Source organism: Mauremys reevesii, linkage group 1 (assembly GCF_016161935.1).
Source record: "Mauremys reevesii isolate NIE-2019 linkage group 1, ASM1616193v1, whole genome shotgun sequence".
NCBI lineage: Eukaryota > Metazoa > Chordata > Testudines > Geoemydidae > Mauremys > Mauremys reevesii.
Genome location: NC_052623.1, coordinates 62664093 through 62681578, shown reverse-complemented (window position 1 = coordinate 62681578; position 17486 = coordinate 62664093). Strand labels below are relative to the sequence as shown.

At 41.9% G+C, this 17486-nt stretch overlaps 1 protein-coding gene across 1 annotated transcript in view; it reads left to right on the top strand.

The window, feature by feature from the left end:
* Positions 1-1876: 1876 nt before the first annotated feature.
* Positions 1877-17486, top strand: part of CYSLTR2 (cysteinyl leukotriene receptor 2) — a 60253-nt gene continuing 44643 nt past the window's right edge. Inside the window, exon 1 of the mRNA XM_039520068.1 lies at positions 1877-2493. The gene's annotated coding sequence lies outside the window, so the exon portion shown is untranslated. The remainder of the gene's footprint in view (positions 2494-17486) is intronic.

Genomic DNA, 17486 nt, shown 5'->3' with positions numbered 1-17486 from the left:
ATTTAGAGCCTCACTGAGATTGGCGCCCCAATCTGTGGGGCATTGTACAAAGCCATTTCAAGTCATAGTTCTTGCTCCAAAGGACTAACAATCTAAACAAACAAGCTAGATAAAGTACATATTACACCCACCTCAGATGTGAAACTGAGGGAGACTTTCTGAAACATCCAAGGAAGGAAGGAAAGTCTAATTGAACCCACCTTTACTGCATCCCAGTATAGCGCATCAGCCACATACCTATCCTTTGCCTCGTGAGAAAGGCCCCCTACATTTCCACAAATGACAATCTTTTCACTGAGACAAGGTAGGTGAGGTAATATCTTTTAATGGCTCAACTTCTGCTGGTAAGAAGACAAGCTTTTGAGCTACACAGAGCTTGTCTTCTTCAGGTCTGGGAAAGGTACTTTTCCTAGGTACCTTTCAGACCTGAAGAACAGCTCTCTGTAAGCTCAGAAGCTTGTCTCATTCACCAACAGAAGATGGTCCAATAAAAGATATTTACCTCACCTACATTTTCTCTCTAATATCCTGGGACTAACATGGCTATAACAACACTGCAAACAGTCTTTCTATGTGAGTAAAAGGAAATCTGTCCTATGACCTGTGTTTTTTAAGCTGAAATATCACTGAATACTTCGTGAAATCTTCAATGGCCATGTCAGATATTAAGATGCCAGTAGTAAGTTTTGTTTTTTGTCATTCTTACTAAAACTGTCATTGTCGCATTCACATTGGGGATTTTGATTCTCATTCTCAGCATTCAGGATATTTTCACACTCATATTTGAGTTTCACATTCATTATAGATTCCTAAGAAAAACTAGAATTGAACACACTTCCACCACACATCTACTTTTACAGCACTTTTTAGTTTGTAGGCACTGTTTGCATCAGCTGTTTCATAGGGAAAATATAATTGGGTTTTTGACTCCCCCCACCAAAGTTTCATGGTTTACCTCACACTCTGGGTGTTGTTTATACTACAGAAACTGACCACTACTGACATCAAGGCCCTAGTCCCGCACCACTAAAATCAATGAAATCCATGGGATTTTTCTCATAGAGTTCAATAGGCACCACGTGTCAAACATGGAACTCCCTCTCTGCTACTGACCTTAGTTAGTGTTGAAGCAATGATGTTAAACATGGCAGTTCCTGCAGTGTAAATAGGACCTTACACATATATTATTGATGTAGTCAACGCTACAGCACAACTATTGTAAACTATTCAGATAATAATGAAACTGCAATTCACGAATAAAACAAAGTCACACCATTCCCTTGTGCTCAACTCCAGGCTATGGAATGAAAGGAAATTGAGTGTACAGAAAGAAATGCCCGAACACTTGCACTCCTGCAGTATTGTCAATCACGTAGTTCAGCAGTTCACAACCTCAATCAAAGACAATGCTAAATATCCATGAACTTTCCTGGAGAAGTCCTGTCATAGTTTCTTTACTAAGAGCACAGAACATGAATAGACATTTAGGGCAGGATTTTCAAAGTGCTCAGCACTACACTTCAATGAGAACAGAGGGAAGCCAATGCTGAACACTTTTGCCCATTGACTTGAAAAGGAGCCAAGCTAGGCCAATGCTGAGGAGGGTCGAGCTGATAGGTTTGTTTTTTTTCCTGAAGAAACAGTTGTTTGAAAATGCCTATTCATCAAAACCAAAGTTTTTTGCAGGAAAGGGTCAGTTTCAATGAGCTTTCTGTTTAGAAAAAGATTTAAAAAACTATTGAAATATCTTGTTTTGAAAGGTTTAGGGTCTTTTTGTTGTTGTTCAAAATTATTTTTTGTTTCTTAATTAAAGTTAGTTTATAGTAAAAATATAAAAAGAAGAAAAAAGATTGAAATCTAAACAAAGATTTTTGAAATGATCAATATTAAGCATTTGGGTTTTTTTTCAGATTTTTGGTTTAAATTTTTTTTTTTTTAAGATTTCAAATTTTTGGTCCAAGTTGGAATGGGAAAACTGTTTCCCATCCATCTCTAATGCTCAGTACTGTTGAAAATTCTGCTCTTATTATTAGATATAATATCTTATCAAAACAACAAATCATTTAAATATTTCAATAATAGCCTAAACATTTAAGAGCCTGTAGTGAGGTGGCCTGGTTCCCAGCCGCCCTCAAGGGGGATGAGCCCCTCCAGACGCCCAAGTGGGCAGAGCCAGTGGAGCTTGCGCCCGCCCCGCAGAGGTCAGGGCGCAGAACAGGAAGTACAAAAGTCCAACCCCAGAGTTCACTAGAGCCCCGTCCGCCGGAGAAGCCAGATGCCTGTGGCCTAGCTCCTGGTGGAGAGACTCCTGCAGTCTGCAATCGACCCGAGTACTGGCCAGACCAGCCGACGCCTGATGCCAACCAGATCCCGGAGAAGCTGTTAAGCCTGCCAGTAGCAAGCTACCCAGAGGAGCTGCCAAGCTTACCACTCGCCGAATACCCCAAGGAGCCCAGGGTGCTTGATTCCGTGGAGGACACCGTCACGATGCAGGTACCTCTAGAAAGGGAGGTAGGAAGTAGCCCGGGGGCAGCCGACCCTAGTCTGGCTGCAGCACACCCAGAGCCAATGTCAGTGTGTTGTGGTCAGGATCCCCACTGATGCAGTAGCAGGTCTGTTGCTGCTGCTAGGGCCCAGGGCTGGGATGCAGTGAAATGAGTGGGCCTGTGTCCCCCTGCCACCCAACATGCGGGTGGCAGTCTCCCCCTCTCCCTGGTCCTTCGAAGCTAGGACCTGGGCCTCCTAAACCTGTTTGTTTGCCCAGCCCTTGCTTGAAGGCCTGAGCCCCTGACTGTTTGCTGCCCCGCCCTGACTGAGGGCCTGGGCTTGTTACTGAACTGTTAGCTCAGCCCCTGCTTGAGGGCCTGAGCTCCTGACTGTTTGCTGCCCTGCCAGGCTAATTCCACAATTCACCAGACTTAAGTAGTGCGACGGCCTGGTTCCCAGCCACCCCAGAGGGGGACAAGCCCTGGCCAAACCCCACTACAGAGCCCACAACACACTTAGGCCATTAGGAGTCTGGCCCAACTGCTCACACTATTCCTACAGCACTGGAAATTACTTTGTAATCAAAGTGATTTGTAGAGAACAATCTATTTCTATATTAAGACAATGTTTACGTATCTCTAAAACTAGGGAGACATGATTCATAGTCATATGAAAGTGCTCAGTTCTGTTTAGTGGTAGCTGGTAAGCATGTCAACGATGAAATTAAAATGAAGGATAATTAAATAATAAACTATATTTGTGATTTCAAGTACATTGTAATTTAATTACCACTTGTGATGGGGTATCCTCCTCACACAGAACTGGAAGGGGTTATGGCCAGGTAGCCTATTAACTCCACAGACTGCACCTGGAGGAAGACCCAGGGAGCAGGGAATTAGTTATAAGCAGGTTCAGCTGTGCAGGAATAGGCAGGGCCTATACATCCTGGAAACTGGCAACAGACAGGACTGCTTCTGGGTAAGGGCAGTCACCCCCTGGGAAGAGGGAGGAGTGTTTGGAGACTGCTATGATGTGTAGGCTGCAGTCACTCCCTGGGAGACGAGTTTGGTGCAGTTATACCCAGAGAAAGGTGGAGAACCAGAAGAGTAGGAAGCAGTCCAGGGAAAGAGCAGTTAGGGCTGGGAGAAGAGAGCCCAGAACTGGGTATATGGTCCTTAAACTGAAACCCGGAGTAGAGGGTGGACCTGAGTTTCCCTGCCTGCAACTGAAGGACTGGCACCAAAGGCAATGAATGAGAAGACTGCTTGGGACTGCTGAAGGAAAGACTTTGATATAGCCCAGAAGGGGAAAAAGCTGAGTCACCTACCTGGAGGGCTGAGTCATGAAGAGGATGCTGTGGTTCCTGGGATGAGAGAGGAGCAACAAATGTGTGTGTGTGAGAGAGAGAGACTGACTGTGTGATAGTGTGGGACCATGGGAATGGATGTTGACCTGATGAGCTAATCCACAGCATGACCAGGAGAAGGCACCAGACTAGTGGTGAGTGGCACACCCTGTGACACTGCTAATAATCAGTAAATTCAAAATTCAGAGCTATACTTATTAAGCCATCTGCCCCCCTGGCCCAATTCAGAAGTCAAACTTCGCCTGTGGCCCTAACTTAGATGAAAAGGTGTTTAACTCCTGTGTTCATGTACTATGTGATTTATCCTTGAGTTATTTTCTCACCCACTGTAAAGGAACCTTAGTCACTTGTTTCACAAGAATCTTTTGTTAATCCTTCAAGTACATGTGTCCCATAGGTTTGTTGAAAAAGGCAAGAGGTGTGATAGAGGAATGGAAAGAGATCAATATATTGCATGTTGGCTTTTGGAAGAAATGTTTTAGGGCAATAGGTCAATTTGGGTTATCACAATTTAAATTAAACTGAATTTAATGATATCAGAAGGCTTTATTATATTTAAAACCTCAAATATCTCATCCTGTTGAATAATAACCTTTGAAGTTTTGGATTCCATTAAACTAAAACTGATAAAAATTAAAACAAATCAAAAGTGTACTGTTCAATTAAATACCTGTTCATTTTCACATTCCACCATCTGTGTTGAAGAAAAATAAATATTGTAGCTTTATGAATGATTCTGAATAGACTACTAAATAAGGATAAACACAATCTGTATAAATATATAGCCAGATGGTGAGTCTTAAGCCACAGTCTCTGGTTGGAAGTGGAAAGAGAATTGAGGTGTGATGCATCAGCAGGAGTCTCAGGAGGAATTCCAGTTGACTGGGCCCTAATTCCTTAAGGGACATCTGGGGGAATAATGCTTGTTTCCTTTTAAATGGATTTTGAGTGTGCTCCCCCTCAACGATGGGCTGGGCTTGTTGTCTGGTGTATGCGCAAGGAAAGGCCAGAGCCCTGACCTGATGGGAGACTGGAGCTGCTAGTGGTGATGTCTGGGAGTAGTGTCTGTGTTCCCCAATTAGATGTGGTCCAGTCACTGCACATGTGAAAAGGCTCTGTGTACCCTTTCTGCTCTCTGGAGTATCTATAGATTTAGCTCTGACAGTGAATAGCTTTACAGAATAAACCTATTCTTGGGCAGATGATCACCTTGGAAGTTACAGCCCAATGATCTTATGAACTTAATAGGCATGTTTAATGATTTCATTGGAACTACAAGTTATGGTTTTACATATAGAGGTGTGTATGAATACAAGTAAACAACTATCTGAGTAATGTGACCCTGAGGAAGGGTGTGTGTGTATAGAGAGAGAGGATTTCTTCCCTCCACTCTGCTGTGTTTCAGTAGGTTTTTTGATCAGCAAAGCCTTTTTTACTTGGACTTTACTCCCATTTACTAGTTTATGCCCAATGTTAGGAAAATCTATTCTGATTCCTTCAGGAAAAAGTTTAACACAACCTCTCACTACGTGATTTTTGTCAGTACCCAAACATTTTAATCAAATGTTTAGGACATTTTTCCTCTCTGGTAACTTTCCTATTTAAACAAAAGTTTCCCAACCTTTCTTTGGTATAGCACCACAAGAGAGTCATCTTAAGGAACCTCTTCTGGATAAAATCAGTACTAAATGTAGTGAATTGCTGAAGCTGCCATTTCCCCCCTGGAATTCCTAAATCGTAGGCCTAATTCTTGCCATCTGTTGCTACAGGTTTCCTGACCTTCTCTGGTTTGGATTTTTGTGGTAATTTTCTCTATTAGCTTTACATACCCTCCTTGAATTTACTGATAAGAGATGCCCAAGACTTGTCCTATTATTTAACAGGCTGCAAACAGAAGCCATTTGGCCTTAGCTCAATCTCAGAATAGACTTTTCAGGACCTTTTTCAAGAGCAATTAATACAATTGAGAGATTTTAGATTTTCTAGGACAGTTTTTAATTTGATCTCCCTGCTTTTTGGAAACAGGGCTGTTGCTCCTATAACATACACTTTTCATGCATCATTATTATGGTTTTTTATTTACACTGCAGTAGCATGTAGAGGCCACAGTCAAGACTGGGGCCCCGTTGTGCTAGGAACTATATAAATATGTGAGAGACAGTATGAACTGCAAAGCCAAAGGACCATTGAATTTAACAAAGATTTCGATGAAGAATGACTTGTTATGCTAATTAGACTGTGGGGAAAATTCAGCTCATAAGACAGTGGTCCCCAACCTTTTTGTGGCCAGTAGCACATTCATGTTTTCAGAAGAGTGTGGTGGGCGCCAACAGTTTTTCAAGGCTTATTTTGTATTTGTACATTAAATAATATGAAAACATAATATTTAATATTTCATAATATATGAATCCGTAAGATAAAAAAGGTAATTTTACATGTAAAAGGTATTAATTAAATTATTTGGCAATTACTCTTTCACCTTACCGTGTGAATTTGCTCTTTTTTATCTACCTGTAAGAAAAATTAAGGTGTTTTTACAAAATAAACATCATAAACAGCTTTCATCTTATTTATTTTAAAAAAGTAAAACATTGTTGAACTGCTGGTCCAAATATATTTATTATTCTTACTTTAACATAGCCAGTTATGGTTAATTAAAAATATTCTTTGTATTGTTACTTGTATCTGGATTTCAATAAACAAAGATGAAAAAAAGTTAAACACAAGTTAATCATACGCACTCATCAGCACTTAATGGAAAATAGATATCATTAATTCACGTGGTTTTTCTAATAAAGTCAGTGTGATTTTTGGCATTGCATTTCTTCAGCCAATTTTTCGTAGTTGGGAGAGTAGGATGATATTCCCATTTGTAAGCAATCATCAAGATGGGCATCTGTAAGCCCAGATCTGTATTTTGATTTTATGATGATCATTGTTGAAAACAGAACTTCACATAGATAAGTGGAACTGAAATAAGATTTTATTTTGTATGCTACATTTTTTAAGGCAGGAAACTTTTTTTGGTCAACCAGATTCCAAAAGTTTTCATCTGTTGCACGGAATTTTAGAACAATATCATTTTGAAGGTCCAAAATCTCCAGTTCCACATCTTCTGTTCTTACTTGGATGCGACTCGCAATTGAGGTAGCCATTTTTGTTACCTCTATTTGGCAAGTAAAAGGATTCACAAGAAAGCTCAATGATGGTGAACTGTTGAAATCTCTTTTCAAATTGTTCCAGAAGTGTTTGAATGTGGATAACAAATGGTGATGGGTTAAAATCACTGTCACATACCATTTTCTTCATACTTGGGAAATGTACGAGAGACTTCATCTTCATATGTGACATCCACAAGATCAATTTTGCTTTGAATGATTTTACATTTGAGCCATATGTTTGTCTTTTCCCTGGAGCTCAAGATTTAAAATGTTTGATTTGTCAGTAATGTTGGCAAGGAAAGCCAAGTCCATTAACCAGCTGGAGTCTTCTAGTTGCTCGAAGTTCTGATTTGTGGACTTCAGAAATTCTTTAATCTCTTCAATTAGACTTAAAAATGTGCAAGAACTTTACTTTTGCTCAGCCATTGTACTTCTGTGTGCAAGATAAGATCAGATTGTTTATCATCAACATCTTCCAACAGGCCCTTAAAAAGTCAGTGTTGCAAAGGTTTCGCTTGAATAGAGTTAATTATTTTAATAACGTTCATGACATGTTGAAAAGAAAGAACTTTGACGCACAAAGCTTCTTGGTGAATAATGCAATGATAAGACAAAGTTTGGAAAGGATTCATTCTTCTTACAGAGTGCAATGAATCCATTGGCACTGCCCATCATTGCTGGTGTCCCATCAGTGGTGATCGCAGACAGCTTGTGTAGTGGCATACTAATTGATGTTGCATATGATTTGAATAAATTATAGATGTCCTCACCCTTTGTTCACCCTTTCATAGGCAATACTTTTAGTAACTCTTCTTTTACGGAGAAGTCACTAAATACCATCCTCACCATAACTGCCAATTTTGCTGTATCCGATATATCTGTTGACGCATTGAATTTCAGTGAAAACCAGTCACATATTTCCAAGTCATCCTTTAGCTGAGTTTGCATGTCTCTTGAAATTGCACGTATCCTCCTTGTAACTGTGTTGTCTGATAACTGCAAGTCTTGTATTGCCGACAAACTCTCACCCTTGTACGGAAATCCTTGAAACAGGCAATCAGCACCAGTCAAAAATGCTTCCTTCAACAATTCACCATCTTGAAAGGGTTTTTTCTTCTTTGCGAGCAGATCAGCAATTGTAAAGGAAGCAATACTATCACCTTTAGACTTTACCACTTGTCTAATGAAAACAGATTGCTGGGCAGATAGGTTTGATTTGAGTTGATTGATTTTCTTCTTTCTCAACTCAGATTTAAGTGGATGACTAATGTCAAAAGAGCTGTGATTAGTTTGGAAATGGCTTTCGACATTGCTTTTTCGGCACTGCAATGGCACCCCTGCACAATAAGCAAACACATTTCCCTTTATTTTCAATAAAACAATAGGATGCTTCCCATTCTGTGTTGAAATAATATGTACGTTGTCTTTTATTTGAACCACTCATTTTGGAGCAAAATGTTAAAAAAATAATAAATCACAAAGCACAAGAAAACAGCAGTATCGGTGCAGCGGAAGAATACTCGCATACAGGGCCGGCTCCAGCAAGCACGTGCCTGGGGCAGCACATGCTATGGGGCAGCATTCCGTCCATTCTTGGGATGGCAGAGTCGGAGGGTGTTTTTGGTGGCAGTTCTGGGCAGCGCAGAGATAAGCCAGAGAGAAGCCGCAAGGACAGAGAACACTGGTGCCCGCTGCTTGCAGTCCCGGAGTACTCTGTCCCCAGCAGGCACGGGCCATGCTTCTCTCGCCTGCTGGGCACTAGGTGGGCCTCATGCCTGCCGGGGACAAAGAACACCGGTGCCAGCAGGCACAGGGCCGCGGCTTCTCTCCGGCTTAAGCCGCAGCCCCGCGCCTGCTAGGGACCGAGAACACCAGCACCTGCAGCCCTGGAGTTCACTGTCCCCGGCAGGCATGGAGCCGCAGCTTCTCTCCCCTGTTGGGCACTAGTCGGGCTCCGCGCCTGCCGGGAACAGAGAACACCGTGCCCACAGCCTGAGTTCTCTGTCCCCATCAGGTGCAGGGCCGCGGCTTCTCTCCCCTGCTGGGTACTAGGCAGGTGCACATAAATGTCCCAGTGGGTGCCATGGCGCCCACGGGCACTGCATTGGGGACCACTGAATAAGATATCCCACCGTGCAACATCATAACCCATGAAATCTATGGTATGTGCAATGTCATAGCATGATGTATTCTGTGATATTTTCAGTGGAACAGGAAGTACTTAGAAGATTTAGGAGGGAGAACAAACATTCAAAATCTATGCCTAAATCAAGTTTAATTCTTACTGTTCAGGTCCCTTCTAAATCAGACTACACTATCAATCCAAAAATAGGTTGCTATCCTCTTTGTTGGACAGGCGTTATTATGGGCCATTATTAGTTCCAACAATACTAATTCTCTCTCATCTCACAGCTCTTGTCTGCTGAGGAAGGAATTTCTACTTACATTATCTAGATGTACTTCGAAAGGGAAAGCAGCATATTTTGCCTTTTGAGGCAATATGGAGTTGCATTCTCACAACTGAATGACTGAGCTTTCTTCATGTTAGATACCTTTTTTTTTTCCAGTTACTGATGATACTCCTATGTGGCAAGCCAGATATTTTGAGAACACCATTCTACTAAATCTTCAAATCCACCTTGAGGCAATTAGAACAATTGTTCAGAGGGAATATTACTTAATCCTCACCAATTGTACAATCATCAGATCTAGTCTTTTGTGAATTTACAACCTAGAACTGCACTGGATTGGTTTACTAACTGAACTCTGTCAACACAGTGTTTGGCAGTGTTTGCTGAATTTTGGCAATTGGATCTATATTATTTCTATAGAACTTAAGATCTATGCACTTATAATGTTTTTACAGAAAATAGTAGTTTTTCCCTGAATGGAACTGACCTAATTTTTAAACAGCATCAGATATTGTAACTTGACTGAAGCAGTTAGTCTTTAAACATTTTTTAAAAAAACCCACTAACTGCCAGACAGCTAGCTGAGTTTATACTGAGGGAAAGCGAAGCTGGCAGTGAACCCAAGGAAATGCCTCATTGGCTCCCTCTTGCTCGATAATTTTCAAACCTTCAAATTCAACATTTCTGTCCACTGGATATAAGGCATTTGAGGCAAATCTCTTGTTAACCACAGCCTAGAATTGACTGGATAGTGCTGCAATACCCATAATTTAATAAATATTAGATTTAACTAAAAGTTAGATGAAAGATGGCTCTGCTTGGTTTCACCAGCTTCAACTGCTTACAAATATGGAAAGACAGTGGAGCATATTTTTAGCTTGATCCACTCCTTTGTGCTGGAAATTGGGTTTTAGGCAATGGCTGGAGGGATACGCTCCAGGTATACATAGCTGTCATACAATCCAGCATATATCCTAGAGGACCACACTCTGATAGTGCACGTTAGAGAAGCCTTGTCACGGGGTCCACTCACCGCTAGGGCACCTCCTCCTGGTTGCTCTGGGGATTAGCTATTTGCATGTCCGACACCCCTGTCTGTTCCTCTCCCTGTGGTCTCTCTCTTTTTCTGGAACTTGGTGTGTCTTTCATGAATCAGCCCTCTAGCCAGGTCACTAAAGTTTTCCCCTTCCAGAGTATCAAAGTCCCTTTATACCAAATGGGTATAAAGTCTTCCTTCACTGCCCTGACTGTGCCATGCCTCCAAAGGCTGGTAGGGGAGCCCACACCCACCCGCTACTCTGGGTTCCAGTCCAGGGACCCAGTCTCCAGCAATGGAGGCCTGCTTATTCCCAGACCATATTGCACTTCCTCTGGACTCTTTCCTACACATTCCTATTTCTTAGCTCTACCTTCTGGCTCTCCCACTCTCTGGGTTACCAGTCCAAATTCCCTTCTCCCATGGAATGACTGCAGACTACTTCCCCTGCAGCCTCCTTTCTGCTGTCAACTTCCTGTCTTTATACCAGCCTTGCCCATTCCTTCTCAACTGGGCTCCATCTCCAGGCAGCTTTTCCAGCCATGGTTCTCTCTGAGGTGCAGCGTTTCAATTTAATTGGCCCCTTCTCCGCCTCATTAACACTTTCAAGGCTAGTATCAGGTGAACACCCTGTCCCAAGCCTCCATGCTCATCTAACCTGCACTGGGTCTGAGGCACCGAACCAGGGAATTGTAACTCCCCACGCTGCTGTGGGACCTTTTGGATTGTTGTGTCCAGTGGTAGTTGTATGCAGCAGAGGATCTCCCCCAGTATATTCACTTATTAGGTAACTCAGCATACTTTGATTATTCAGCCTGCCTGTTGAACTGCTATGCAGCAACAGTATTGGTGGTGATACTGCCTCAGGAACTACATTATGATACAAAATCAAATTCCTCCTGACGCTTCCAAAAGGATTATAGAGATCACGTATGATGGGATTTACTAAGTATGCCCAAGTAGAGCCACTCTAGACCACAACCATAAAACATGGCATGCAAGCTGAAAATACTCAAGTCTGGATTCACCAGTATACGCTGTCTGCTTTGCATTGTTCTGGTGACAAAGTGGCCTTTCATTGTTGGAGCTATGCAAAGCAACTGAAATGTATTTGTGAATCTGGCCTAGGCCAGGCATCACTCTGCCTCTACAGTACCGTTTTGTCAACATACTCTCGTTCAAAATTCCCACACAAAGTCAAATGAGACAATGAGTTAAAGTATGCAGCTGAACAGAGCCAGCAATAATGTTTTCAGGGTAGATTTAGTATAATCAAGTCCACTCAGTCTCTGTCTGTGAGATGTAATCATTAAGCTATATGCACCAGAATGAAATAGGAATGTGTATTGTTGTGTACACACCAGTGGATAACTACAGTAGTACCTTAACCTCTGAAATGTAATTAGAAACAAACATTGGCTAGTGACAGAGGGTGGTTACATATGAAAGATCTTAGCAACTACAGGGAACTCTTGTTTCCAAGTGTTCAGATTATTAATTTATATTAAAAATAGGATCCACTTTCTTTATGAAAGCTTATTGAGCTGATGAAGATAGCTTGTTTGAATTCTCAATATAAAGAACAAAACTGTGGAACACATTTTTTGTTTGAAATCCTCCAAATACATGGGGTCAGATCAGAACCTAGTTTACATGGACTTGGCAGGGACATAAGGGGGCATAAGACCGTAGACATACTATCCTGTATGGCCTTCCTGGACTTTGTCTTCTGGCATGTGTGGGTGAACAAATTCTGTGTGCCTACTACTCACCTTTAGCAAGTGAGTCAGAGTGGTGGAAAAGAACATTGGCTCAACCTCTGCATTGCAGTGGCCACTGTATCTGAGCTAGTGCAGCGTTGTTTTAATCTGGAACTAGTCGGGAAGAAGAACAGAGGAATGTCCAAGGGGTGATGGAAAAGAATTGTCTTTCTCTCTGTGGGCAACAGAGCTGTGCACCACTCCTTATGCAGGGCAGATTGTATAAATACAGTCCCACCCTCTATTTTTATTAAGATGAGTATGAGTTTTAAACTGGACATTTTGCCTATCATATTTAGACATGCAAATACTCTTGAGTGAACATTGCTTCTATATTGCTATTCCATGTCAGAAAAGAAATCAATTGAATCCTATATCAATAAATCATTAATTTAACTGTAAGTAAAATCACACAATATAGAATAATAATATAAGAACTAGGGGCCACCAAATGAAATTAATGGGCAGCAGGTTTAAAACAAATAAAAGGAAGTTCTTCACACAGCGCAGTCAACCTGTGGAACTCCTTGCCTGAGGAGGTTGTGAAGGCTAGGACTATAACAGGGTTTACAAGAGAACTAGATGAATTCATGGAGGTAAAAATCCATTAATGGCTATTAGCAAGGATGGGTAAGGAATGGTGTCCCTAGCCTCTGTTTGTCAGAGGGTGGAGATGGATGGCAGTAGAGTGATCACTTGATCATTACCTGTTAGGTTCACTCCCTCTGGGGCACCTGGCATTGGCCACTGTCGGTAGACAGGATACTGGGCTGGATGGACCTTTGGCCCAGTATGGCTGTTCTTATGTTAGAAGTGACACAAAATGTCACACTAATTGTAGCGATGTTTCAGCAATGCTGCCACCTGCAGGACGAAATTCTAGTGTCTTAATATTATCTCTCAGGTTTATAGCAACCCACTACTAAATATTGTTTAGATGGTTGGTATAGCACCCCAGACCGGCTTTACCAGTTAGACTAGACACTAAGCTTTTTTGTTAGACATAGTGAACTAAAAGGCACACTGGAACATATACAAAGCTGTGTAACTGGAACCTGATTACACTTGTGACTGGGTCCCTGAAGTGCAACCTGGAATGTGGGACTGCTGAGCCCTCCAAACCCACCAACTTGGGCTGCCTCTCACACTGTGGTGCTGGTATCAAGCTACAAGCCTCTGACAGGCCTTGCACTTACAGACATCCATAGGCAGGGACACACCCAACTCAGTTATATGAATGATCTCCCAGCCACTCATGAACCATCAATAGGGAGGCTTCAGCCAGTTTCCCCCACCCCAGCTTCCCAGTCTTACAACCAAGAACTGTACTGTCTTGCACTGGTCAGAAGTCTGGCCAGTGTAAGCTCATTACTTAGCTTGCCACTTCTTCATAGGAAAGTGGACATGCACCAGCCTTTGAAACCTGTGTTGAGATTTTCCCAAGCACTTCAACCAAAACACACTGATTTAGGGTAAAATATAAAACATATTAATTACAGAGAGATAGATTTTAAGTGATTATAAGTAACAGGCATAGAGATCAAAGCTGATTACACAAGAAATAAAAATAGAATTTAAACTGTGTTTCTAACTTTAACAGACTAAGCAAGATTTGAATGTCTCACCCTATCAGGTATCAGAGGGGTAGCCGTGTTAGTCTGGATCTGTAAAAGCAGCAAAGAGTCTTGTGGCACCTTATAGACTAACAGACGTTTGGGAGCATGAGCTTTCGTGGGTGAATACCCACTTTGTCGGATGCAACTTGCATCCGACGAAGTGGGTATTCACCCACGAAAGCTCATGCTCCCAAACGTCTGTTAGTCTATAAGGTGCCACAAGACTCTTTGCTGCTCTCACCCTATCAGGTGGTACAGACTGGACCACTTTCCAGCCTGAGACCAAACTTCCCCAGTTCATAGTCTGTGTCCTCCAGACATTCTTCTGGATGTTGTGATGTGGGAGGGAGGTGTCTGTCTCCTTCCCTGGCTCCCCTCCAACAGAGTCAGAGGCCCTGCCTCTTATACTTCCTGTCCCACCTCTCAAATTCTGGCATGAGGGTTAGATCTCCCTCCCCAACAAAAACTTACAGGGTTATTCAAAAGGATTATATAGAACTTTTAGAGGATCAAGTGAGAATAGCTGAAACCAGCAACTCTCTCTTTGTCTTTGCTGGATTGATCTCCACTTCAACCTGATGACTGCAAAATGTTTCAGGAATGCCTGAGTCAGCAGATAGTGCATAAAAAATGTCACAAGATACTAGGTATCTTAAAGTCCTCCATGCCTGGAAGATTGGCCATGCCATCTAATAATTGCTGTTAGAGCCAGCAAGATGTCTCTGGTAGATAGTGGCATCAGCAGTGCCTACCTCTAACAAGGCAGACAGACCGTTTCAGGTCCTTTCAGTTGGGTTTGAATATCACTACCCACACCCAATACCTGGATCCTTGGTGGTAGCTGCAGTGCATGAGCCATCCAGGCAGCAAGGGCCTCCGAAAATGATTTCAAAAGAAAAGGATCCCAAAAAATTAGATTTGGCAGAAAGATCTATTTGTGGTCAAGTTTACAAATGCACATTGCTAATTATCAAGCACTCCTGGCCAAATACGGTTATCTTATCTGGGACATGGTATCTCAATTTGTTGGAAAACTCCCTCAAGACAACAGGGAAGAATGTAAGTCCATTATTGGTGATTAACAACTGGTGACATTTATATTTTTGCTGACTGATGTTAGATGCACCATACACAGTGGCATGAACAATTGCCATCTTTAGAGATACCGAAGGAGGTCCAGACAACAGTTGAGGAGCTCACATTCAAAGGTTGCGATATCTTCAGTGCAAAAAAAAATTAAGCCCTGCACTCCCTGAAATGCAGCAGTCTGGGAACTGACTACACTGGTCTACAATTTTTGAGAAGTCGTCTGCTTCAGAGATAAAATGTGCTATTTATTGTGTATTTTGATGTGCTGAATTCAAATATGACAATTAAAACAACTGATTGGCTACTGTTTCTAAGTTATTTAAGTTTTTACATTTTATGTCTATGTATATTGTGTAGATAGTAGAGTTTTAATCATAAATTGTAAACCTAGGTCTTTTCGTGTGTTTATGGTTGCTTTACATGATAATATTTCACCTGTCCTGTTTATGTAACACTTTAAAAATCAGCAAAAGGGTTATATAACTAAAATTTATTATGAAACAAAAGGCAAAAAACTATTATGTACATAGTTTAGTCCTATTCAGTGTCTACTCGGCGCTTCTTGGCTTGTCTCTTGTATTCATTAAATGGAGCATCTCTTGTCACTGTCCAGCAATAGTCTGCAAGCATTGATGGGCTCCATTTGCCCTGATAGCATTTCTCCATTGTTGCAATGTCCTGGTAAAATCGCTTGCCATGCTCGTCGCTCACTGCTCCGCAGTTCGGTGGAAAAAAATCTAGATGAGAGTGCAAAAAATGTATCTTTAGTGACAATGTTGCAACCAAGGCTTTTGTATGCCTTGAGGAGGTTTTCCACCAACAACCTGTAGTCGTCTGCCTTGTTGTTTCCGAGAAAATTTATTGCCACTAACTGGAAAGCTTTCCATGCCGTCTTTTCCTTGCCACGCAGTGCATGGTCAAATGCATCATCTCGAAGAAGTTCACGAATCAGAGGACCAACAAAGACACCTTCCTTTATCTTAGCTTCACTTAACCTTGGAAATTTTCCACGGAGGTACTTGAAAGCTGCTTGTGTTTTGTCAATGGCCTTGACAAAGTTCTTCATCAGACCCAGCTTGATGTGTAAAGGTGGTAACAAAATCTTCCTTGAGTCAACAAGTGGTGGATGCTGAACACTTTTCCTCCCAGGCTCCAATGACTGTCGGAGTGGCCAATCTTTCTTGATATAGTGGAAATCTCTTGCACGACTATCCCATTCACAGAGAAAACAGCAGTACTTTGTGTATCCAGTCTGCAGACCAAGCAAGAGAGCAACAACCTTCAAATCGCCACAAAGCTGCCACTGATGTTGGTCATAGTTTATGCACCTCAAAAGTTGTTTCATGTTGTCATAGGTTTCCTTCATATGGACTGCATGACCAACTGGAATTGATGGCAAAACATTGCCATTATGCAGTAAAACAGCTTTAAGACTCGTCTTCGATGAATCAATGAACAGTCTCCACTCATCTGGATCGTGAACGATGTTGAGGGCTGCCATCACACCATCGATGTTGTGGCAGGCTACAAGATCACCTTCCATGAAGAAGAATGGGACGAGATCCTTTTGACGGTCACGGAACATGGAAACCCTAACATCACCTGCCAGGAGATTCCACTGCTGTAGTCTGGAGCCCAACAACTCTGCCTTACTCTTGGGTAGTTCCAAATCCCTGACAAGGTCATTCAGTTCACCTTGTGTTATGAGGTGTGGTTCAGAGGAGGAGGATGGGAGAAAATGTGGGTCCTGTGACATTGATGGTTCAGGACCAGAAGTTTCATCCTCTTCCTCTTCCTCGTCTGACTCAAGTGAGAATGATTCTGGTGCATCAGGAACTGGCAGTCCTTCTCCGTGGGGTACTGGGCATATAGCTGATAGAATGTTTGGATAATGCACAGTCCACTTTTTCTTCTTTGACACACCTTTCCCAACTGGAGACACCATGCAGAAGTAACAATTGCTGGTATGATCTGTTGGCTCTCTCCAAATCATTGGCACTGCAAAAGGCATAGATTTCCTTTTCCTGTTCAACCACTGGTGAAGATTTGTTGCACAAGTGTTGCAACATATGTGTGGAGCCCACCTCTTGTCCTGATCTCCAATTTTGCAGCCAAAATAAAGGTGATAGGTTTTCTTAACCATAGTGGTTATACTGCGCTTTTGCGATGCAAAAGTCACTTCACCACAAACATAGCAGAAGTTATCTGCACTGTTCACACAAGTACGAGGCATCTCTGCTCACTTTGGCTAAAATGTGTCCCTTTGCAAAATCAAACACTGACAAATAAGAGAGCACGACACTGTATGATTTCTAGAGCTGATATAGGGCAATTTGTTCAGCAGAGTGATGTAAGCTTCGTTATGATTGCATCATCCATGATTTCTAGGAATAACATGATGCAATTCATATCATGTATGACGCAATACCAGCTTCAGATTGCATCATTCATTGTTTTGCCTAAAAAGCAAGTACTGTCCAAACCCAGTCATAGATTTATTCATAGATCTAGTCAAAGATGTATTTTAGTCATTTCTGGTTTAAATTGAGATCCCTTCCCT